Source organism: Amphiprion ocellaris, chromosome 18 (genome assembly GCF_022539595.1).
Source record: "Amphiprion ocellaris isolate individual 3 ecotype Okinawa chromosome 18, ASM2253959v1, whole genome shotgun sequence".
NCBI classification, from domain to species: Eukaryota; Metazoa; Chordata; class Actinopteri; family Pomacentridae; genus Amphiprion; species Amphiprion ocellaris.
In genome coordinates, this window is record NC_072783.1 from 32204035 (window position 1) to 32229635 (window position 25601).

Sequence of the window (25601 nt, forward strand, 5' to 3'; positions counted from 1 at the left end):
TGTTTTTCATGGCCTTCTTTACATTATTTCAACATATGGCACGTTTTTACGACATGTTGAAAAATCGTGTATTTTTTTCGACATAGTATATTAAGACATTTTTTTTGCGCCAAAATTCATGATGATTTTTTTTTCAAAGAAAACCTTTCTGGAGTGTTTTTCACAGCCTCCTTTACATTATTTCATCATATGGCACGTTTTTACAACATGTTGAAAAATCGCATTTTTTTTCGACATAGTATAGTAAGGCGTTTTTTTTGCGCCAAAATTCATGATGATTTTTTTTTTCAAAGAAAACCTTACCATAGTGTTTTTCACGGTCTCCTTTACATTATTTCATCATATGGCACGTTTTTACGACATGTTGAAAAATCGTGTATTTTTTTCGACATAGTATAGTAAGGCATTTTTTTTGCGCCAAAATTCATGATGATTTTTTTTTCAAAGAAAACCTTACCATAGTGTTTTTCACGGCCTCCTTTATATCATTTCATCATATGGCACATTTTGACGACATGTTGAAAAATCGTATATTTTTTTCGACATAGTATAGTAAGGCGTTTTTTTTGCGCCAAAATTCATGATGATTTTTTTTTCAAAGAAAACCTTTCTGGAGTGTTTTTCACAGCCTCCTTTACATTATTTCATCATATGGCACGTTTTTACAACATGTTGAAAAATCGTGTATTTTTTTCGACATAGTATAGTAAGGCGTTTTTTTTGCGCCAAAATTCATGATGATTTTTTTTTCAAAGAAAACCTTACCATAGTGTTTTTCACGGCCTCCTTTATATCATTTCATCATATGGCACGTTTTTACGACATGTTGAAAAATCGTGTATTTTTTTCGACATAGTATAGTAAGGCGTTTTTTTTGCGCCAAAATTCATGATGATTTTTTTTTCAAAGAAAACCTTTCTGGAGTGTTTTTCACGGCCTCCTTTACATTATTTCATCATATGGCACGTTTTCACGACATGTTGAAAAATCGTGTATTTTTTTCGACATAGTATAGTAAGGCATTTTTTTGCGCCAAAATTCATGATAATTTTTTATTGAAATTGGGGATTGGGGACTGGCTCCAACCATTCCAGTGTAGTGACGACCCAGCAGGTGTAGATTGTAGGGCTACGGTGGAGAGGCAGGCGTAGGAGTGGCAGGGTTAAGCGAGCTGGGGGCTAACGGCTCCTGGTGTGAGGAGACAGGTGCTGGCTTTGTAGGCAGGAATGGAGAGCAGACTAGTAGAAGAATGGAACCCAGGAATCCAACAGGTGAGTTGCTCTCCAACGGACAGGACAGAGCAGACAGCGGATCCAGGAGGCACAAGTAGGTGAAGAACTACATAAAGAAACACAGGATTACTAAAAGCAAAGAAAGCAAATGGCAACAACTGAACAGTGCACAGCACTAACTTACAGTCCCACTCCAAGCAAAGAATGATGTCTGGTTTTATCGAGAAGTGTTGATGATGATCAGAACACCTGCCTGCGCTGTCTCCACTGATTACTAAGCACCTTCACCTGTCATAGCCTCTGTGTCAGAACACACCTAGGAGAAAGAAAAACCTGGACCTGGGGGACAACAAAACAAAAAACGTCATAGTTTAGTATGTCGTCCAAAATGTCATTAAAAAGTCATAGTTTAGTATGTCGTCCAAAATGTGAAAAAAAGGCAGTTTAGTATGTCGTCCAAAATGTGAAAAAAAGGCAGTTTAGTATGGTGTCCAAAATGTGAAAAAAAGTCATAGTTTAGTATGTCGTCAAAAATGTGACCAAAAACATCATAGTTTAGTATGTCGTCCAAAATGTCATTAAAACGTCATACTTAATATGTCGTCCAAAATGTGACCAAAAACGTCATAGTTTAGTATGTCGTACAAAATGTGGAAAAAAGTCATAGTTTAGTATGTCGTCCAAAATGTCACTAAAACCTACTACAAATCCACCACTGAGGACTTATCAGGACTTGTCCTTCGGAAATGATCCAAGGAACAACTGATTAAATTGTGGGGGTGTTTCTGAGTCCCATCAATTCCTGCCGCACGCTACATATTTAGGTCACATGATTCGGTATCCGTACATAACATACACATGCAGAACACACACCTGTGCTCAGAGCGAGGTCATATTTGTGGATACATCTATATTGAATGTCCACATTCTAGGTTGCCAGGTTTTTTGATCATCAATAACTAATAAAAAATGCTGCATTTCTACAAAAATATGCTGCTATCCTGACAATGATATATGTGGGAATGAACAGCCTTGGCGGAGTGCTGCACTCTCTGAGTACTTTTCTAGTTTGCTTGTTTAATGGCACTGATTCTAACAAATGAAAGGGGATGCTTTCAGCTTTTGTCATGAGGGAAGCAATATCCTGTTCAGATTTTGCGTGCTCTGCCGCCAAGATGCTGCACTTGCTGATACCAGCGCAGACAATGCAGCTCTGTCATGTTTCTGGATTTGTCAGATACATCCATGGATTCAGTTTGAATTCAAGCAGCTTTCCTGACAGCAAATTGGAATTGTTTTTGTGTGTATTTGATTTTCTTCCATTCCTGAAAATATTTCTGCCTGAGACCCATGTGCCTCACAAACACAGTAATTGCATGCCGAAGGAGCATGGGGTGTGTTTGCTCACCCATGCACGACATGCTGTGAGGGCAAATGACGTGAATGGCGATACAGTGATCCTCCACGGCATGCAGTCCAAAGGGGCTCTTATTTTGCTCTTTGTTCGACACAAAGGGATGCAGAGATAGATGAGAAGATGTGTGTGAAATCCATCACACAGCTGCTCGCTTGGCACAATGATCAGTAACCCCCCTCCAACCAGAGCCCCTCCTACACTTTCTTATCTTCTCTTCTCAGAGCCATGCACGTGGGCCTGTTGTTTACAGCTCTTTACAATGGTCCACAGCAGTAATCTCCTTGACAGGTAGCATGGCACTCTGACAAGCCCCAAATATAACATCCCTTTAATAATGCCAAGACTGATACTAGATGGTACCAACACTGAAACTGCATCCAACTACACGTGTTTTCAACTCAATTTCATGAGGATGTCTTTCCATGCTTAAAATATGGTGCTTATTTACTAAAAAAATCACCAACACTGAGCATCACTGCCAGGGGTCTTTGGGGATGTCTGCTTGCAACCCAGATTTGTGATAGCATAGACTGAGCATGTGCTAGAAAAGCAAACTTGACACTCACTGTATGTACTATACTCATGACATTAAATCCACCTGCCTGCTATGGCATAGGTACCCCTCATCCCGCCAAAGCATGTGACCCATTTGGCCATGGATACAAGACCTTTGATGGTGTCTTGGCACCAGAATGTTGGCAGCAGATCCTTTGGGTCCTGTAAGTTGCAGGGTTGGTGGATCGGTCTTGTTTCAGTACATCCCGCGGATGCTCAATTGGATTAGGATCTGGAGACTTTTGAGATCAGGTCAAGGCCTGGGGCTCTTTGCCAGTTTCATTGTGCCATTCCAGGGACATTGTCCTGGTTGGGAGGGGCTGCTGGCACGGGGGAGTGCCATTGCAATGGGGGTGGGGTTGTGCTTGGGCTGCAGCAGGATTTAGGTGCTACGTGTCAAAGTAACATCCACACAAAGGCCACAATCCAGCAGAACTTTGGATTGTAATAAGATGACCAATGCTATTCACTTGTAAGTGATTTTTATTTGGTGGTGAATGTTCTACATCCTTGTTTCTATTTGCTTTAAAGGGCCACATACACAGTTTGGTTTTTCATCATAATTTCAAGTTATTCCGAAAAATGCATTATATCAAGGAGCTCATCTTCTCTCTGTATGGAGCTGGCCATCATGTTTTCCACTTTACACATGTACTCCTTATTGTCCTGCAGAATGATCAAGGCTTTAGTGTAAACTTGGTTGAAACTTTGGACCATAAAATGAGGAAGGATTACACACTACATGTAAATGTCACTCTGTAGTACTGTATCCTGATTTACTGAGAAGGTTAAGAAGAGCATTGATATTCCAGATCAGTGGAACCCAACAACAGAATCTCAGTTTATATCACAATGTTGAACTGTGTTTTGGTAAATACTGCAAAATGTCACTAAATGACAGTATGGTTCACTGAATGTACAGGATTTAACAGTCACGGCAGTTCTCTGGAAATGTTTTTTACAAGTTAAGATTTAATTTACCCCTGACAAGTTACACCCGTGTTACACAATGTTTGGGATTTTGCAGCCTTCCCAGTAACCAATTTTAAAATCTGATACTGCGCCAGAAATGAAAGTACACACTTAACGATGAACTATAAATAATGCACAAAACCAGACAAATAAATCAGCGCAGTGGAAATAAATCTCACCTGTCAATGTAGCTTCAGCTCATTTATCAGCTTCATCTGCAGAATTTATGACCCCACTATCACAGCAAAGCCTTTAAAAATGTAACATTATCTTGAATCAGCAGTCTCGAGGTTGTATGAGAGGGAAATCAATGGTGTCGCAGCTCGAGTGTGACTTGCCATCCATCAGTCCGTTGGCTGGCTGGAGCAGCTACTGTAGATGATGTGCTGAATGGCCAATTTCCTGTTACCTGTTAAAGATAGAGTAGCACAGCTTCTGTCTCAGCTCTTGTGATTTCCCTCTGGGTTGCCGTAACACAGGAAATAAATTAAAATAACATACCTTGGCTTTTGCATCTGCATTCCGGGGCCTCTGGATAATTTGCGACCTGGGAAGAAATCAGGTTTTTGATACTGTTTGAAGGCTGGCAGGGAGTAATGCTCCACCCTGAAAGACAAGACAGAATTCTCTCAGGGCTGTTTGTGGAATGAAATATGAAATTGTATCTTAAGTTTCATTTTTAGAAATATTGCATCTGCCGCCAGTGCCTGCAAACACGATCCGTTTGCCCTCCAAGTTACAGCCGGCATGTTTCATGTTACATGTCAGACGATCATACTGCAGAGTATTTACATGGCTGCTTCCTGGAAGGAGGGTTAGGGTGGGGGATGCAAGTTCCCCTCCGTCTGATGACCAGATTGCAGTATTTACTCATGCGCACAGCCCTGCCTTCAGATCAGCTGAAGTGATGCCTTTGAAGAGGAAGATACAAAGAGGTTTCGAGGACTTTATTTCAGGCGTAGCCGGTTGCTGCTCCTGAGTTCAGTGGATGTTACCCTGTAAATGATCCGTATCCTGTTGATTTAGGTTTACAGGGCATTCTTCCTATGAGCTCTCACTTCCTATCCCAGGAAAACTTTCCTCCAGACAGTATGAGGGTGTCTCGCTGTAGCAGAGGAGGTCAGAACCCAGCTGATGTTATTGTTGTGATAACTTTTGATGTTATTACAGCTGACTTTATCCCCCTCTTTGTGTGTGTGTGTGTATGTGTCTAACAGACACAGGACAGAAAGCCACTACCAGTTTAAATGAGTAGAGCAAGACCGACTAGAGTTGTGACAATTAATCAATTTAGTCATCAACTTTAAAATTAATTAGCAACTATTGTGATAATGGATGATTGGTGTAAGTAGACCAAAGAGGATGACAGGAATTAGTAAATTTGCCTGTCTGCAAAATTGCTGCATATGAGTATCCTGAATTGCAGCCTCTGTGGTTTGCTTATTGCATTGTTATAAGCAGAGCTGCAATGATTAATCAGTTAGCTGATTTGTTGTCAACTATTGAATTATTTGGCATCTATTTTGATTACGTAATCCATTCGAGTACATTCTAATGAAAAAAGTGTCAAAACTCTCATTCCACCTTTAATTGAATATCTTTGGGCTGAGAACAAAACGAGCCATTTGAGGGCATCATTTTGGGGTTTGGGAAACACTGATCAACATTTTTTACCATTTGCTAACATTTTATTTCTTTAATTTAATCCAGAAAAAAATTGTCAGATTAAGCAGTAGTGAAAACAATCATTAATTGCAGCTGCAGACTAGAGCAATCAATCACCAATCTGAAATGACTGCAGTATTTTAACAATGTATCAATCACTCAAGTAACATCAAGTTATTTTTACTTGTAGTCTATAAGATAGTCATCATTTGTAGCAACAAACTCACAGAAAATGATACTATCAAACTGCACAGTTCCTTCTTTTAGGTTCCTTTACTTCTCAGTGCATCTTCTCTTGTAGTGCAGCAGGCAGCCTTTTCAGCCAAACAGCGCCAGTAAACTGACAGCACACAACCTCCACAGCATCAAAGGGCAGGGAGACAAACTTGGTGTGCTGAATATTTTGCATACAAAAAGACAAACCCGATATTTCCCTCTGAAGTTAGTGGAGAGAAAAAAAAGAGCACATTAGAACACATTCTTTAGATGTACACAAACAAGACTATAAATGTTGCTTACGGTTTACATTTTTTGCTCCATTAGTGGTAAGCCACTAAGAAAATTGAGTTTAAATTTTATCCCCTTGTATCATTTTGCTCATGTGTAATGAAGCATGGATGCAGACTTTGTTTTTTTGCTGCTATAAGCTGCTGCTCTGGTATTTATCACTTCATTTTTATTACAGAATGAGTCATTTAAGAAAACTAATTCTTGGCTTATGGGTGTGAGACACACCCACGAATAAATGTTCCAGGTCGTAGCTCACAAATATGCAGTTTCAGTTTGCTGTTTCTTCTCTAATCTGGCTTAGTATGCCACAGAGCGTTGAGCAAATGTCGACGTGTGTTGCCAGAGTTGTTGTGTTTAACAGGAAGACACCCAGAGCTGTTCCAGTTATGGCTCCGACTCCTTCCCTCTCCAGTGTCCTTTTGTGTTTTTAAGTCCGACTGGCCCTTCTCTCCCCCATCTCTCTTTTTAGTTCTCACAGTCCAGCTAATTTTATACCCCTTCTGTTTGGCTGTAAACCACAGTTCACACACAGGATATGATCTAAACTGTTTCTCTTCCTGCTTGCTTCTGAGTCAGCTCCATACAGTGACAAAGATGTGAGGCTGAGGAGGAGTTCCCCTGACCTCCAGCCAAAAGAAGCTAGATTTACAGGTACAAGACGGACAGTGGCGTTTTGGTCTATATTGTGTAGAAAAGGAAGAATGCAGCTTACAGTGACGAGTCTTTCTGTTGGCATATGTGTTAAACATCCAACAGACAGCCTGATTTCTGTGGATAAATAAACACGTTCCTAAAAAGAACATTGTTATGTATTCACAGTTACATTTGTATTTTGATTTCTCACTCTGGTTCCCACTTTTGGCAGTTTTCTTGTGAAAAGAAGTGGAGGCGTTCATGACTTTCTCTTCAATGTGTGAAACCTCTCTGTTCCCAGACAAGGTTGCACAGACAGACAAGACATGTTGCCTTGGGCTGCAGCCAGATATATACACAGATAGCTTGAGAAATCCACAGGGTTTTTTTCCCCCTCTTTGTGTGGGCGTACATGTTTCTTACATGCCCATTAATGCCAGTCTATATGTGTTGTGCAGGTCTTAAGAGGGAAGCTTGTAAATGCCTATGTGGTGTGGAAATGTGTTTGTTTTCCTCCCTTTTGTCCTGGAATAACACTATTTCTCCGCCATGAATATTTACCACATGGAGTTCGTGGAGTTTAAATGTTGCAGGGAATCCTCGGCTGGGGACTTGTTTAATCCTCACCCTGTTCTGTCTGAGCTGCTCCCAGGCACCTGGGAGAAATGAGCTTTTGGGAAAGCATGTGAAAGCAGGAAGAAGAAAGAGAAGGAAGAGACACCACTACTGAGGGGATGTGTATCAGATTGTTGGATGGAAGGCTGAATAATCTCTGTTTTCACATGCTGCACTTATAATGAACCGAAAGAGGATTTTTTTTAGAGGCCTCTGGCCAGCTGTAAGTCATGCCTGAGTGTTGCTACTGAGAATTGGATTGTCAGGCTGTCCAGATTGGTCCCCTTTTTTTGTTGTTGTTAAAGCAGAATAGTATATAATGTAAGGTGCATAGGAGAATAGAATACAACAAATTAGCTGCAGACTCCCACGCACCGTCAGTGCAGTATTGATTAACAGCCACATTTCACCCACAGGCCTTCATCAGAGATTAAAGAACACAATATAGCAGCTTTATACTATAGCCACAGGCTGCAACAGCTAGACACTTAAAAATCAATGAGATGTGTATATACAGTAACATACACTGAGCTGAATGACAATGCTGAGAATGTTCCTTCTGTTCACTATTTTAATTCAGCTTGTCAACACATATACTCTGGTAATTACACCAAACAAAAGTACCAATAAGGAGGGAGTTTCGCAGGTGTTTGGTCATAAACCAAAGCCATGGACTAACTGAAAATTTTACCTAATTGTGGCGCTAAGTATTAAGTTAATCACCAACAGTTATACAGTTTATTGTAAGAGCAACATGGGTGTCCTCTTCTGATTCTCATGTAAATCTGTCCAGTGGTCATTGAGATTTTTCACTTTCACTTGAGTGAAAATCAAGTTTTTCGTCGATATGGTGCTTTTTATATGTTAAAAGACAAATGAGTGAAATAAACTATCAATGCAGTAGCTGAGCATCTCTATCTTGAAACTACAGCAGTTTCAAAACATGAATTTAGACTTCTGTTTTTATTTTTCCATAACAAATCTTAAGGAACCAATCCTTTTGACTGGCAGGGTGGGACTTTCCACATCATTATTCCTTTTTTTGGAATCAGTTTCTGGTTCCAACATGTATGCCTGAATTTATCTATCGATGTTACACCTTGCCATCATGTAGTATAAAGTAGTTTAAGCGGCATTGCTGGTGAGCTGGGGTGCTCGAGCTACAGCGAGTGGCAGAAGTTTCATTGGAAGGAGGTGAGGACATTCAAAAAGAAGCAACAGAGTTATGTGTAAATCATTTAAAGGTAGGAAGAGATTGTTTTGATGGAGAAAAAACTCTTAATATGTAACTTTGATGGACAGAGATGAATTTTCCTGGTTTAAGTCAACAATGAGAAAGGGACTTTAAAAAAAGCAAATGTGAACCTCATTAAAAGGGTCATCAAAGTCATTAATGATATATTGTGTAGGAATCATGAATCTACAGAAATCTTTGCTGCAGTCTATTTCTCAGATATTTTGTTATAGGAGAAGTGAAAAGTTTGATCTGTTTGTTGCACTACATAAAAGCTCAGATCACCAAAGTCATTAGGATTCATCCTACTATAAAAGTCTGTAGCAAATTTCAGGGCAATATTATAGTCAGTAACATACTGCATCTTAAATCCAATAAATCTATATTTCTAAACCACCTGTGAGTCAATTCCACCTTGCCTTAGCAGCAGCTTCTTCTCATTTACGTTCTTAATGAACATTTTCTACTTTTCAGAGGCTTTTTCCATCACTCTATTTGGTTATTGATCTAAGAGAGCTACAGGTGAGAATTAAATCAGACTTCTCATTTAGCTTCCCACTAACTAAATAACACTGTTGATGTAGTTTATCACATTCAAAGTCTGCCTGTAATTGATCTAGTCCTGCCTGGGCCCTATAGGATATTTCCACATACTTGATTATAACAGCAAAGTTGCCAAGTTTGGAAGAGCTGCTATATGATATTATCACATTCACATCCCGCTTGCTTTGGCTGAGGGCCACTCGGTGGTGTTCAGCAGACCTGGATGCCAAGATACTCTGGTGTGTTTGTGGACAGGCGAAGGGAGCCTCGGCTAACGAAATCAGCCTCCTCCTTTCGGCTGTCTGTCCTCTCGCTCTGGAACATTAAGCCTGCAATGTGTGTGGTTCATCAGGGACACAGCTCTATTCACATCTGATCAGAGAAGCAGAACATCCGCACACATGCATTTGTGTCCTGCAGTGCCATTTATTATAATTTCTGCTGCTGCGGTTTTCATCTCGGGACTGATTTTGTCCCTTTCGAGTTGGGCTGTAAACACCATAAATCACAATGTGCTTTCTGCCACTTCTCTCACTTTCACGTCTCTCTAACACTGCTGTGGTGAAGCAGGTGCTAGACTGCTGCTGCTGCTGTTCTCTTCTAATTAAAGTCTTATCATTAAAAATTTAACACCGACTTACAGTATTATGGTGGTAATAGCTGTATTTTCCATTATGCAGCATTTAGAACGTAGTCACATCCTCAGATTTTTTTAGCTTCTTGGAAAAGAATCGGTCTCTTTTTAGCGATTACTTGCAAAACTAAGATTACCCAATAATTCACAAGAAAGGAAGAAAGATTGGCCACAGCCTTAAAGGGCAACAATACATGTGCATTTCTCTATCCTGTTAATCATCTCATGACTCCTGAGATTAATCTTGCGACCCTTTGGAGGGGTCCTGAGCTGTACATTGTGTTTGTGGAAGTGACACACAGTTGCAGGTCAGAGAGGGCTTGTGTAAACATTGTTGTGCTGCACTGATGCTGAGGCCTGATAGCAACTCAGTGGGTGAAGTGACATCTCTTCTTCCTCACTCTGCATCCATGTGAGTGTGTGTGTGTGTGTGTGTGTGTGTGTGTGTGTGTGTGTGTGTGTGTGTGTGTGTGTGTGTGTGTGTGTGTGTGTGTGTGTTTGTGGTGCAGCAGTTGCCCTCACAGCTTATCTCTGTAAATGGATTTGTGCTGGTGCACTCGGAGATCTCAGTGCGATGCTCTAATCTGATTGACCACGACCCTGGAGATGTGGATGAGTCAAAGAGAGGGAAGTGCATATGCATATGGGTGTATTAGGTGTCCATCCGTGTATTGAGCTGCTTTTTGTCACCTTGGGACTGTTTGAGCTGAACTTAGGGGCTTGTTAGGGAAATAACAGCTGTATTAGACTCACGATAAAACTCAGGAGTGTGGAGTTGTATATATTACACCCACAAATCCACATGTTGCATTTACACCATCCATTGGGGTCACCCAGACAATTTCATGTTTTCCATGAAAACTCCCACTTTTCTCCATGTGCTAACATAACTGCACAAGGGTTTTCTATTCATTAGTTAGCCTTTCAACACCATTAGCTAACATAATGTAGCATTAGAACACAGGAGTGATGGTTGCTGGAAATGTTCCTCTGTACCCCTATGGAGATATTCCATTAAAAATCAACCATTTCCAGCTACAGTTTACAACAACACAACATGTGAGGGGGTTAAAAACAAATGGGTGTTAGTAAAATAAAAATAAATCAACAGAACTAAAAGTGAACTTCATGTTGACATTGATGGGCATTCCAACCAGGAACAAAGTAAAAGATAAGCAATAGGAAAAAAAACTCTTCCTGTTCACCTCTTAAAACCCAAAAACACACCGCAGTAGCTCCCTAAACTAAAACTACCAATTGATTCCCTGTTTTCCTTTGTGAACAATTCAAAGGTCCCTCTCTATCTCCCCACACATCTACCAACCACTGGAACACATCTCCAAAGTTCTGCTGGACCAGCTCAGCTTCCCCTCAGAAGAAGTGGCGCCACCTGCCAGATGAAGGAGCCTTTTGAGAGGCAGCTGGCATCGTGATTGGACTGTACTTTGGTCTGTTCCAATCCAGCTTCAGTTCCAGAGACGGCAGGCGGGACGAGTCAACGGAGGCCTGGTGGACGAAGACATGCAGCTGAGTACAATCCAGAAAGAGACATACATTGTAGAATTGTAGTAATTGTGGGCTGACTGATTTACTGATTATCAGTATTTTATTTTTTACCGATTTACGATAATAAATAAATTTAAAAATGGCACTACTTTGGCTCTGAACCTTTATCTACCTGTGGTCGCTGTGTCTTCTGGAGTGATTTGATTGGTTATACGTCACGAATAAAACTCCTTTCACTGAACATCTGTAAACAAAACAAAAATGTATCAACAAAGTTTTCTGTTAGAGTTTGTGTTCTTCTAAGTTTAACTCCAAGATTTTAAATACTTTCATTTACTGCAAATGAATATCTACTCCAAGTGTCTCACTAATAATCATTATCAGCCTTAAAAACCCACAAAACACCCCTCTATACTGGACCACACTTAGTACAGTCCGGTTCCCTCTTCTATAAATCTGCTTGGAATCTTCCACTTCCTGTTTGTCAAAGTGGCCTTCTACCTGGACAGGTTTTGTTGGAGCTCATGCAACAAACATTTTGGGTAAGTGCACTTTAATATGGATGGATGACACTGAATTAGAGTCTGTTTTAATGAGACTGAGTTAAGATGTGTAGCTCTGTCATTAAATAGGAAATTATTTCCCAGAATTCACAGAGAAAAGTCTGAAATGTTTGCTAGGTTAGCGTCCCACATGTTCTTTGGCTCAGCTAAAGCTAACTCTCTCCAACTTCTGGATCTCTTTAGTTGCTTGTTGTTAAAATATCTTGCTAGAGGTGCTGAAGCTCAGAAAGTCTGAGATGTTTGTTCAGAATAAGCTCATTCTCAAGTCTGATCTGAACTCTTTTGTTTGAACTTTCCCTAAACTTAGGAGTTAATGACAGAGCAGCACATCCAGACTCAGTCTCATTTATGTAGAGATTAAACTTCAGTGTCATTCATTGATGTTAAAGTGCAGTTTTTCAAATGTTTGTTGCACATGCTCCCGACCAAACCAGTCCAGGTGGAAGACGATGTGAAGAGAAAGCTCCAGAGGATGAATATCGCACATTTACGTTGGAAATAAATGTCCTTTAATTAGACACTGTCATGCAAAAGTTGGATTTCCCTTTAATGATGTTCAAATCTTTGTTGAGTGTTTTATTGATGTTGGTTTCTAAATGTTTTCTGACACTCGGCCCCAAAGATTAAAACCTTTTACTGCTCACAAGCTGCAACAATTCACACATTATCAACTATCTTTCTGACTAAACTAAGATAAAAAGTGAAAAACTGCCTGATTCCTGCATCATGAATGTAAATCGTTTTGGTTTTTATGACAGTAAACTGAATATATTTGGGTTTGTCATTTTATAAACCAAAACAAGAAATGAATTACTGGAGAAAACAATCAACAGATTAATCGACAAAGAAATGTGTTTTCCAACATATATGGCTGAATTACTCCAACATTACAAGATACATACAATTTAAATTCAATTTTATTTATATAACGCCAATTACAGGTCAAATTGTCTCAAGATGCTTTATTTTTATTTTTTTTGTCATATTTAAAATATGACAAAGTAAGAAATTTAAACCTCTTGACTAATCCAATTTATTATTTGGTTTTTAAGAGACTAATTGACAATTCAAACTTTCTCCACTAAAACTAATAAACATGAGGTCAAATAGAAGGAAGAGTTTTAAATACTGCAGTCCCACGACGACAAGAATAAAGTTTGTCAACAAAAAGTAAATCCGCTGGTGGATTCCATTAAAGTCCTAATAAATGATAATAAAGTGTGATACTAAAGGTTTGTGGTGCTAAAAATCTCCAAGTAAAGATATGAAGTTGAACATCTGGATGGAGGTTGATAAAAGTTGACCTCCCTTCATTTCTCTGGAGCGACTCCATGGATTTTATGGATGTTGGTTAAAGACCTGCTCTCTAGTGGTCTTCCTTCTAGTCGCTGTAAAAAGTCAGTCCATCCTGGCCGACTTCAACACCTCTTCATGACAACTTGTTCTGCCTCCGACCTGGTGGAAACTCCAGAAACTCGGGAAAACCTGTGGAGACTCGAAGAACTCGTGGAGACTCGAAAAACTCGTCGGGCGGGGGAAGGTGTGGTGGGCCGTGGGGGGAGTCAGGGCGGAGAGTAGGGGGGGGGGGGGGGGGGGGCCCCCCCCCCCACCCCCCCCCCCCCCCCCCCCCCAACCCCCCCCCCTGACTCCACCCAGACTCCGCCTTGGCTCCACCCATGTGGTCACACAGAAACTACGATGCCAAAGGGACGACGAATTTATTTCTTTTTATCTGATCTGTAGCTCAGTGAGTTAAGGATTTGCCTATGGAGCTGCAGGTCGCTGGTTCAAGACCAGACACTTCTTAAATTTTCTCAAAATCCTGACAAAGACAAAGAAACAAAACTGCCAGTGGCGGGTCTTGAACCTGCGACCCTCCAGTCCGCAGACTCTCTTCTTATCCCCCTGAGCTATTCGCTCAGATACTAGTTCTTCTTTTTTTTGCGCATTTATCATCTATTTTTTGTCGTTTTTGAGTTTTTTTTTTAACTCGAGTCTCGACTCGACCGTTTTTCTCAGGAGGTGGGACTTCAGCCTTTGTGCTGGAGGGTGGAACCCTCAGTTCCAAGACTTTCCAAAGCCTCCACACCTCCCGAGTCCTCAGGACCTGAGCTTTCACACAGTCTGAGGGCTGAAATTTTCTCAGTCCCACAGTAGTTCTCTGTTAGTTTGAACCTTCAGACAGTCTGAGGGCTGAAATTTTCGAAGTCCCACAGTAGATCTCTGTTAGTTTGAACCTTCAGACAGTCTGAGGGCTGATATCTTCTAAGTTCCTGAGTAGTTCTCTGTTAGTTTGAACCTTTCGACAGTCTGAGGACTGAAGTTTTAAAAGTTTCTCAGTACTTCTCTGTTAGTTTGAACCTTTCGACAGTCTGAGGACTGAAGTTTTAAAAGTTTCTCAGTACTTCTCTGTTAGTTTGAACTTTCTGGTTAACAGAAGCCTTAAAACTTGTGACCATGAGTCTTGATTTCACATTTAGACCATCCGAGTTCTTCTCAGACCTTCACCTGTGGGTTTTTTAGAAATCCTCAACAAACTTTGATTCTCTTCACTGAACAGTAAAGTTTGTGGAGATCAGAAGGTAACATTAGTTTGATCGATGCCTTCAACTACTAGTAGACTTTATCTGGAAAGCAGTTTTCTGAAATGAGTTCTTAGTAAATCTGTCCACAATCAAACCAAGAACATAGAAAGAGGAAATGTTTGAAGAAACAACTTGATGTTTTCATTTCAGACTAGAAAACGCTTTAAGGCCTTGATCTGTTTTTGCTCTTTTTGATTGTTTTATTGTCTCTTCTGTTTAATATGATCTTCTAAAGTCTAACTGGTGTCTTTTCAAATGTTATGTCTTTAGTTTGATTCTTCTTAAATGTTTAGATTTGTTCTTTTCTCACCTTTTATTCTTTTCTAATGTCTGATTTGATTTCGAAATGTTTTATCTTTTTAATGTTTGTTGTTTTTTCAAATGTTTTATTGTCTTGTTTGAAAACTTTCCTTTTCTTTCCCAATGTTTAATTTTTCGATTAAATCTTTAAGGTTTTTCTTTTTAAATGTTTTATCTTTTAATGTTTGATTTTCCTTTTTAATGCTTCATTGTATTTTCTGTTTAATTCCTATTTAAAGTTTTATTGTCTTTAAGATTTAATTTTCTAATTAAACATTTAATTTTTTTATTAAATGTTTTGACTTTTAAAGGTTTAATAATCTAATTAAATGTTTTATATTTTTCTAAATGTGTAACATTCTTGTTTAATTGTATTTTTTAAATGTTTAATTATCTAAAATATTTCATCTTTAATGTTTAATATTTTTGTTTAAAAATTTTTGTTTAATTTCATAATTACATGCTTTGTATCTTCCGTTTAATTATCTAATGAAATATTTTGTCTAATATAATTTAATTGTATTCAATGTTTAATTTTCTTTTTAAAAGTTTTATTATATTAAATGTTTTTTTCCTTTAATTGCTTTTTTACTGTAGTTTATTTCTTTAATCTTTTTTTCTGTCAAGATTTTAACCCCAACCTTAAAAATGAAACAAACCCTTAAATCACAACGAAAATACTTCTGTTGTCACAATCATGAGTTAGTCAATTATTCAGTTTATCAATTCAGCTTTATTTGTTTAGCACCTTTCACACAGATTACAAAACTAAACAAGCAAAGAGAAAAAACTGCTAAAACTATGATTAAAACTCAAAAACATTTTTTAAAAAAAGATTTAACATGGCCATAAAATATGTTGTGTCCAGGGGATGGAGGGAGTTTATTGAAGTCTTCTTGGGCTCACATGGGAAATCATTTAAAATATAAACTTGATATTCAGTCTAAGGAAACTGCAGAGCGACAGAAGAACCAACAGTATCTCCTGTTTTCTCCTTTAGTGAGTCGACTCTTCTTGTGCTTTCAGACCAAAGAACTACAGACTCTTCACAACCTGCTCAAACTCTTGGTACAGGACCTCACCACACGGGTCAAGAAGGTTTCCATCTCATTTCTACTCTGAAGCTCACCTTCTCCTGCTCAAACTGCTGACAAATTTTTCTGCTGCTCTAAAGTCTGCTCTCCAGAACTTCCTAAAAACTCTCAAAGTCTCTTCTGCTGCAGGTTGCTTTGTAGAACTGTTCCAGAAAACCTCACTAAACCACATGGAGGGGCCTCAAGATAGTCGTCCAAATGAAACCTTACAAAAACCAAACTAGCACAACCCAAACGCTAAAGTCTCCTGCAGCCTACCAGAGAACCTCTGAGAACAGATAATCAGGACAGGAACTCTTACCTTCTGGACAACCAACGTTGGTTCTCAAACAAGAATACAGAATGTGTCTGACCAAAAACCTCTGAAGACTCACTACAGCCAAGATAAAGACACAACTCAGCTGCACCAAATCCACTAATCACTGCACACATTAGCACCATGTGCTAACTGTGCCTAAAGAACCACATTTACCAAGACAACTATCCAGTACAAAGCCCTAAAACACACCAAGAAACACATTAAAGACGATTTTACTGCTGGAAGCTGCAAGCCAACGCCTAAAGAACAAACTAATGCAACGGAACCAAACCCGGTTCACTGGTGAAGAGAAACAGAGGAAATGTTTGTCTGCAGCTAAACAAAGCAGGAAGACACTGAGCTGCTCAGGTGTTCCTGATAACACCAAGCTGCTCAGGTGTTCCTGATAACACCAAGCAGCCACCTGGACAGCCAATAGGAACACAGCTTCCTGGAAGTCCAGAGGGCGGGGTTAGTCAAGGAAATTTAAAGTTGAATCAGAAAGTTAATAAAGAAAGTTGAAAACCACCTTCTGATACCTGAAATCTCTGAGTTTTCACACAAAGAACACCTGAACATGTCAAACTGGTTCCATAGTAGAACCATCATTGTAAAAACGTCATAGTATGGTGTGTTGCTCAAAAAACATTAGGACCCGGCTGTCAGGGGACAAACATGTAAGAAACATGAGAACAGAGAGAATCCAACCAGTAGGTCACAGTTTATCATCCCCCAGTCATCTCCTGAAGTCCATATGGTGAGAGACATCAGTATCTGGTTGTTCATTTACCAGAGGATGCTTATAATCATGCTGATGTGGTCTGTACTCTACAGTATTTTAGTGACTCAATAAATGCCTAAGTTGTTTTTTTTAAATGCTTTTTAGTTTTTAATAAACATTTAATAGCCTATATGTAATCAATAAATGGCCTTTGCCTATCTTAAGAAAAATTCACTCAGAACTGTGATATTTTAACAGTACTAAATAAATCAATAAATACATGCATACACACATAAATAAGTTAATACATTAACTGTGTTAAGATTTAGATTAAAAAAATGTTTATGTTTTTGCAGAATCCAGTATTGCTCACTGGTTGGTCATTACATTTTGTTAGTTTGATTTCACTGTTTAAAATGATGCCACCTCTTTTCAGACAGAACCTGTGATCATAAAACAATACAAAAATGTTAGTTCCCTGTTAATAAAGCATTTAAAGCTTTAAGTATGGCTAAATGCTTTTTTCAAAATTAAATATATCACTCCTTAGGTGGTAGTGGCCCCAAGTTCAGTAAAGTTGGAAAGATATTCACAGATTGGGACTTCCAGCATCAATAACTCATTAGATAGAGGTTGTCAAAACATAAACGGTGCCTCTTTCCCATTGTTGCAAGGCAGACAATGTGCTACAAGCCCAGTTTTATCAAAAGTAGCTGTCTTTCAAGCTACAGGAATAACATTGGTGTCTATGGAGTGAACAGGGTCCGTCTGCAATTTGCAAAACCGCTGCAACAGTAAAGACAGACAAATATTCAATAACTTCACTCTTATACATTGTAGTGTCACTAAAATCACTGCAGCCTTCAACTGGCTCCTGTTGACAAAGTGTTTTAACAGAAATGTAAATGCTGTAATTTGATTCTTTTAATGAACCATGTAACTTGAATGGATGTGATGCTGGTGTGACCACAGTGCACACGTCTGATGTTGCTCACAGTGGTCCAAGGGACGCTCAGGGAGTTTGTGTGTTTGCTCACACTCAGGAAAAATTAGAGGGAACATTGCTACTAATTCTATAATATTCTAGCATTATAGCCCACAGTGAGCAAAATGCTACTTTGTGTGTTTGCTCAGACTCATGAAAAATTAGAGGGAACATTGCTGACCGCTGTGACTGTATAGTAAAGCTGTCTACCTAACTTTGAACATAAGGGCTTTGAATGAGAGATTTGTTTGATCAGTGTCAGGCCTGCCACTGCAGGCTCTGAATAGGGCCCCTCCTTCCCCTTGTTGTCCATTTCCTTTTTAGGTATGCTTGGCGATTTGTAGTTCTTGTAAAAATAACCTGTAGTAAATAAATCATCGTTTTCGCATCTGCTCGTCTCCTTCTCTTACCTGCACCTGAGTCTCTGAGAAATCGTAACAATCAGAACCGATAGGATTCAGGACTCTTTTCTATAATGTCCCTGGACATGTTTTCCAGTGTTTAACCCACATGATACAGACTTCTTTAAATTACACATGTGACTTGATTACTATTTTTGTCCCTTTCTTTTGCGAGTTCTGGATTTTATTTTTTTACATTTGACAAAGCATGACAATATTTGGATTTTTGTAGAAAAAAAATTCAGTGTGGAGCCGACTTCAAGTAAATGTTAAATAAGTTAGACCCAGCAGTCTGCATTAGGTTGGGCGAGTGCAAAGTTGTTTTTCTCACAGGTAGTCTGTGCTTCCAACCAGCAAACATAGTGGATTATATCTGGAAGGCTATTAATGTAGTGCTTTTCTTCTTTTGTAACCCTGGTGATTGTTCAACCAATTAATTGACAAATCAATTTGAAAACTACAGCTCTAGACTTTATTTTTTTCTTCTTTTAGTCTCACTTTTTTCTGCCTATGTACATTTTCATACAATTTCAAAAATAAGCTCACCAGTGTGCCTCTTTTTAAACTTTGTGTCGATCAAATAATGCTACTTGTGAAAACCGTTTCCCATTTGAGCCAACAGCGAATGATTTTTAGGCCATTCATTTCAGCTTATAAAGCCTTTTTTATCAGAAATCGCACCTGTATTTTCTTTCTTAACTGATCTGAACACATTTTAGATGCCAAGTCAAATACAGTCATTGTACAAACCATGTGTAATGTGAATCTTGTATGAGTAACACCCACATTTATGTGGTGTTCATCGCATGCACTGTGGTAATTGGTGTATGACTGAGGAAGTGATAGACTGATAGCTGGTGACAGTCACTGTGGGCTACCATGTCCACACACATACTATTGGTGACAGTGCTGCTGCTTTACCTCTAATAACCTCTGAAATGAACATGGTGTCTTATTGCAGTGCAGGAAAGAAGGTATTTTTTAAAATAACAGCGAGTCAGTTCACCTTCAGGACATAGCCTCCCACAGCTGTCTTTTCTTACCTTAAGTGTCCAGTAAGATTTTCAGCTAAGTATTTTATTATTAAGTTTTTATACCCACTCTGGCTTGTTCCACTCAGAATGAACATAATTAAACTTTACACATACAAATTGTATTCTGCCTTCAGCAGCTTTCATGTGTCGCAGTCTTTTCTCAGATGCTGCCAAGAGTGATGCTCTGCATCTGATTGCATTACAGGAAGGTTCTTCTATTATTCAATAGTTTGCTTGATCTGACTCCACACTGTCAGACCTCGTATTATTTATTTATGAGCTTTGGGATGGTGTGTGATTTGAAATACTCGCTGTGCTTTCCAGGAACACGTAAAAATCCAAAACTATACCAGGTGGGATAACCAGTATGATTTTCATTTGATCTAGTCTCCATTCCACTCTCATCTCCGTCTGAGTTGGAAACTCTTGTGCCATTATTTGACTATCATGCAAAATTCTCAAGCATGACATCTCATTTACCGGCATGTCAGGGAGCAAATGCTGACGGCGTGTTTTCATTGAGTACCAGTGGGGAGGGGGAGGAGATGGGGAGGGCTGCAGGAGACGTGTCCATTAGTTTATCGTTCCAGCCTAGAAAACTAGAAACAGGAGACACCCCCCCACCCCCCGCCACAAACACACACACACACACACACACACACACACACACACCTTCCTAGGCTCAGCTACACTGAGGAGTCGCCATAGCAACCGCTTGGCATGCTCCCCATCAACTGTCAAGCGAAAACCTCGTATCTCCAAAAAAAGAAAAAAAAAGGCAAAGTTGCAGGAGTGGGAAAAAAAGGGAACTCCTGATCAAGTGAGTTTTTTTCACACTTTTAGAAACAAGAAGTAAATCAGACCTTTAAAGCTTTAACCCAGAATTCTCAGAACTGTACTTGTGAGGTTTTCTGTGCAACAAAACACTGCTCCCGGGTTCTTTGGCTGCTCAGCGTTTCCAGGTAGATAAATTGTGCTCCTTGTCCCCGTTTCCACACCCCCTCCCTCTTCCTCCTCCCCCATACCCTCCTTTTTTGGTCTCCCATGGGTGAGGGAGGGATATTGGATGGCACCAAACTGCAATCTCTACAACAGCTTATGCACAATGTGTACCAGTGTTTTCGCACGCAAATGGACCAAAATAGTAATACAAAAAAAAAAAATCACTTTCACGGATTAAAATAAATATATTGGCAAAGAGATATGAAGAGGCTTTATGTAAAACTCTGCTCTAAATCTGGCAGATTTAGAAATAAGGGGAACCTAATTTTTTTTTTTAGTAAATGAGGTTAGCCTGGAAACCAAGTGTTCCAACTGTGAGTGGGCGTTTGCCAGATTTGGAGGACTAATTTGCATTATGGGCATTCTGCAAATTGCATTCTCCTCCAAAAAATGAACTCGTTGAGCCACCCCTGGGCACCTTCTCTTGACTTTGCGCCACCTTCACCATCCCTTTGCTGATGAGAAAAATGTTCGTACATCCTCCTGAATTTCCAGCATCATTATGCATAAAGGGTAACTGGTAGAGGGTGTATGTGCTGTTTCATAATGCTCCAGGGTCTCTTTATTACTTCACAGTCTCCTCCTTTGGGGAAGCTGTCCACTCTTCTGCTTGCTACACACCGCTTCTGCTCAAGACAGGAACTGCATCACACCTTCGGCTATCCTTCCACTTCTCCTCCTCGTCCAGCTGCCTGTGCTGTTTTTGTAATTGTTTAATTGAAACCTGCTCTCTGTCCTCTGTTCATCTAAAGGTGGTGAGCATCCTTTAAGGCTTCCAGGCTGGCTGCTGCTTGATAGACTGCTGGAAGTGAACAGCAGGATCCAGGGATTGTGTCTCCTCACTGGACTGTGAGAGCAAACCTCACCCCCTCCTCACCTCCAGCTTCTGTCCAACTTTTTACTGAAGACAGTGACAACAATGTGACCAGTGGACTCGGCCAGAACCATGTGACCTGCTATTATGGATCTCAGAATCAGCATACATTGAATCAACATTCATCCAGGTAACGCTGCCTGCATTTCTACTCTATAGCAGCTACTGATTTTTGCTTTCTGCTGTGTTTACACTTGAGATTAGTCTTTGGGGATATTTTATGTATTGGCTGCCTTGGGGATGTTCAGTTTTTTTGTATACTGAGACTTTTTATACAGAGTTTGTGGCACATTGTTGGTCTTTCTGTGACTTCCTCAATCTAGATATTCGTGGCTCGTTGTCTGTGTCAGCTGGTACCATGAAACAGGAAGTGGGACAGCGGTGTAAAAACAGCAGTGAGAACTGAGGCCTGCACAGTGTAGTGCACAGTGGTGAAAACACCGTGAAAATGGCATGAGCGGTGGAGTATAAAATGGTGTGGTTTGTATTTATAGTGCACAGACGCGACTAGAGGTCTGTGAAACAAATCAACTGTGCTATTATTTGGAGCCCAATTAAGATGTTGTGCTGGTTAAATTTGATTGTGTTACCCTTTAGAAAGGCAAGCATTGTCAATCCCAGATTTTTGCTCTCAGAAGCTTGTTGTGACAGTTAAATTGCCAGCCTTATTAAAACTGCAGAATCACAGGTATCACAGTTTAGGCATGATTAGAGGACTAAAGCAGACAGATGTAGGTGCATCCAGGCATAAACTATGAGTGATCAGCTGAGGTCACTGGGTCTGTAGATGGATGCTCTGCCTCTTTCAAATTGTAATATTGCACACTTGATTTATGTGCATATCTATAGATTCATTTCCCAGGTATTTACAACACATGCTCAGAGACTAGTAGGAATTTCTATGGATTTATATCATGTTGTAAGACTTAGTGCCTGCAAAAAAACCCTGAACATCCATGCTTTCCTGTATTTAACAATCCCCCTCATTGTTGTGCAGTTCAAATATTTTCGTCCCTACCAAGCTGTTTGACCCTTTGAACCCTGAAACCCACTGGCGGCTTTGAAAGAAAGGCATGTTATCTTTAAAATAAACTTGCCAGGACTGCATCATTTATCAGAGCCAGAAACTAAAAACAGGAGGTTTTGCAGGCTTTCCAACAATCCTTGACGTACTCATCTGTGATGTTGTAAAACGGAACCAAATTGAAGCTTAAAAACGTGAAATTTCATTTAAAAAAATCACTTTAGACCTTGTGTTTCATTAAAAAATGCCAAAAATAAACCATCTGCTCATACTGAATTCTACTAAAAACAAAAAATTTTTACCCTTTTCTGCAAAATCGTCAATCCATTAGTGACACAGCTGCTACCAATGATCATGTGATATAAATTCAGGGATTTTGTGTTCACGCAGAACAGATTGGAGAAAATTATGGAAGCCAATTAAAATGTAAGTAGTAAAATATGTTTCGTATGCAGAGCCACCTTTTCTTTTTTCCAGTAGTGGTAACACCAATGAAAAAATGTTATACACGTTGGTTGCAATTTTTGTTTAAAAAAGTAATTAAAGAAATTCAACTTTTAGTTTTTGTTTTTTATTGTCTATGGAATTCTAAGTTTGTTACATTGCACAGAAAACATTTGTAAGCTCTTGCTGCTTCTAGCAACCGTTGTCTTGTTTCTGTAGAGGTGCTGAACTTTATATTGCAGTCCAAAATGAGCCTACAGTGAGTAAAACTGATCAAAGAAACACCCAGAAACTGCTTCTGGTTCAGAAAATTAATGACACATGGAGGTGTGTCTTGATAAGACAAGACCAAACTGAACATATAGTAGTTGGAAGAATGGGAGAAGACAAGACCCGAACTCTAAGACAGAAGGAAAGAGAGAGGAGAGGAGACTATCTGATGGTGTGTGTGTGTGTGTGTGTGTTTGTGTTAAAATGTGTGGTTAAGTCATCATCTGCCCAGCTGCATCTGTATGTGTTCGTATCTTATCCAGGGTGTTTGTCAGGAGTGTGTGCCTGTCTTGCTCCCATTTCCCCTCTGGAAGCTGAGCAGTACAGGAAGGCTGGCTGGTTGGCTGGCTGCACAGGAAAGGAAGCAGTCTCTATCAAACAGCAGATGGAGGACAGCATGTGCTTACACTGCAGAAACACACACACACACACACACACACACACACAAGCCCAGACGTGCACACATGAAGTCCTACACACTAGAAACTGTGCAGATACAGTTGCTTTTATTAGGAGCGTGACCCAGATCGTGCATCGCAAATGTCAGCTGTGGAGAATCAGAAACTTTCATCGAGTTCAGTTGAGCGAGGGAGATGGAAGATATTTTTAAATTAACTTTTAGAATGATTTCATGATCACAAGGACATTTCTTTTCATGTTAGAAGGTTGTTTTGTCCTCTCAAGCTGTTTTTTGTACTTTATGTTTGTGCTGCAGTCCCCTGCAGCTCTTCAACCTTCAGATTTCTATTCAACAAGAAACAGAGCTGGGTCAAAAGGTGGACTTGTGCACATGGGCTCGTATTTTAATCTGCACTGGTGTCCGGAGGGTTTAGCTCACAAAAGACAGACTCTGTAAGTTGTGAAAATGACTCTCAAGCAAGACCAAAACTTCTTTCAGCAAACTTAATCTGTGAAGCCAGTCAATTATTTTGATTTGGCTTTGCAATTTTTCATTGCCAGAGCTGACACATTGACCTTTCTGTTGCCTCTGAGGCCTGCAGGTCAAACATATTTGTCTGTTGCTGAGATTTACTGATGCCCAACATGTCATCACCTCTTCCTCCTTCCCTAGACTGGTATTTTCGTGATTGCTGATAGCTTGTCATGCCTCCATGCCTCTGTCAAGAGCTATTAGTAGCAGGACAAGTCCTCCCCAGCATACCAGCATGTCTAACAGAGCTTTTAACAGCAGCAGCGTGTGAGCACTGGATGTTGCATTTCCTATTTCCAAGAGGGAAGCGAGCTCTCCAAGAGGCTTTCGACTTAGGCTAGTCATTTGCTCTCCATATGGTCTTTGTGTGTGTGTCTTTCCTCATTCGTGTAACAAGCCTGCTTAGGCGGGAGGACAATGAGGCTCACTATGGTGCCCAAGGCCCCACTGAATGACTCATATTCCTATAGAATTCAGGCAGAGACCAAACAACAGGGTTACACAATCTCAATCAACAAAGTGCTGCTCATAATGTGCTCTGCAGGGGCCCTGATCCTGCAAAAAGAGGATTGTGAAAAATGTGCTAGGTTGAGGTTTGGGTAACATAATTACTGTGCTTCTACTTCCAGTTTCTCCTACAACGAAAGGAATCGGCAAACACTGCACCTCCTCTGCGAATCCGGACCGTGCCGTGAAAAAGACTCGCTGTTGTTGTTTTTCTGTTTGTCAGAGTCGTTGTCGCCAGGTGTGTGATAAGGCAACATAAAGGGGCTGTTATTCTTGAAGATGAATAGCGGCTCCGGTGACGGGGAGGTTTTGCTATGGCAACTGGGACTGTGCAGCAGTAAAGTCTAGCTTCCCGTGCAGACAGTCTGGGGATGTGTCACGAACCAGAAGACACTGTCATCATATCTCATTTTTAAAGAGGAGGGTTTTATAGTGTGCGTCTGCACGGAGCAGACATGTCTGCCCAATCTCTGCAGAGCAGCAGAGGCAGCTCCTCATCCTCGCAGCATGAGCCATTCACTTATCCCCTCTGGTCCCTCATCTCTTCCTCTCCTCCTCCTCTCTTTTTCTCCCTCAGAATCAAGTGGCTTTTTGTTCTTCCGCAGCGGTGCTTATCACTTGTTTCTCCACCGCTGCCCTCCTCCCCATCCCTCTCTCTGGCAATGAAAGGATATTTTTGGGGAGATAGATCTTGTCTGCCCTGTGCAGATCCCGAAAAAGTGTGGTTATCTGACTCTGTCTGAAAAATGGGGGTTCTATCCAAGACCCTCCCCGTTCTCTTCCCTTCTCTGGAGGGTGTTTTTCTCAGAGAGCCGGGTCCTTGTGTGGGTGCTGATGTAAAATAAATCTCACGCCAGTAGAAAAGCTTTGTGGATTGTCGTCATTACAGGCACTGACACTGCAATTTATTTGAATTCATTAGAGTGAAGTGGGTTTTGTTTGTCCCACAGGATTTTCTCAATTGCCTGTTATTTCTATGCTGCATACCATGATATAAAGATGAGCCATGCATTCTCTGGGGAGGTAGTCTGGTTGGTTGAATTGCTCGCTAA

At 40.1% G+C, this 25601-nt stretch overlaps 1 protein-coding gene and 1 long non-coding RNA gene across 8 annotated transcripts in view; one reads left to right on the forward strand and one right to left on the reverse strand.

Moving 5' to 3' along the window:
• ptprea (protein tyrosine phosphatase receptor type Ea) overlaps positions 1–25601 on the forward strand; it is a 72734-nt gene that overhangs the window by 19764 nt on the left and 27369 nt on the right. Inside the window, exons 1-2 of one of the 5 annotated variants that reach the window (XM_035947945.2) lie at positions 15573–16062; positions 21252–21503. The gene's annotated coding sequence lies outside the window, so the exon portion shown is untranslated. Of the gene's footprint in view, positions 1–15572; positions 16063–21251; positions 21504–25601 lie in introns of those variants that run through there. The other 4 variants (XM_023269848.3, XM_035947947.2, XM_055004871.1 and 1 more) reach the window with 4 other exon arrangements.
• Positions 43–25601, reverse strand: part of LOC118470261 (uncharacterized) — an 84537-nt gene continuing 58978 nt past the window's right edge. For 2 of the 3 annotated variants that reach the window (XR_004847286.2, XR_008599598.1), the window contains exons 3-7: positions 11689–11760; positions 4678–11516; positions 4356–4585; positions 1417–1571; positions 43–1338 (exon numbers count right to left, since the gene is read on the reverse strand). This is a non-coding gene — a long non-coding RNA (uncharacterized LOC118470261). The remainder of the gene's footprint in view (positions 1339–1416; positions 1572–4355; positions 4586–4677; positions 11517–11688; positions 11761–25601) is intronic. The other variant, XR_004847287.2, reaches the window with a different exon arrangement.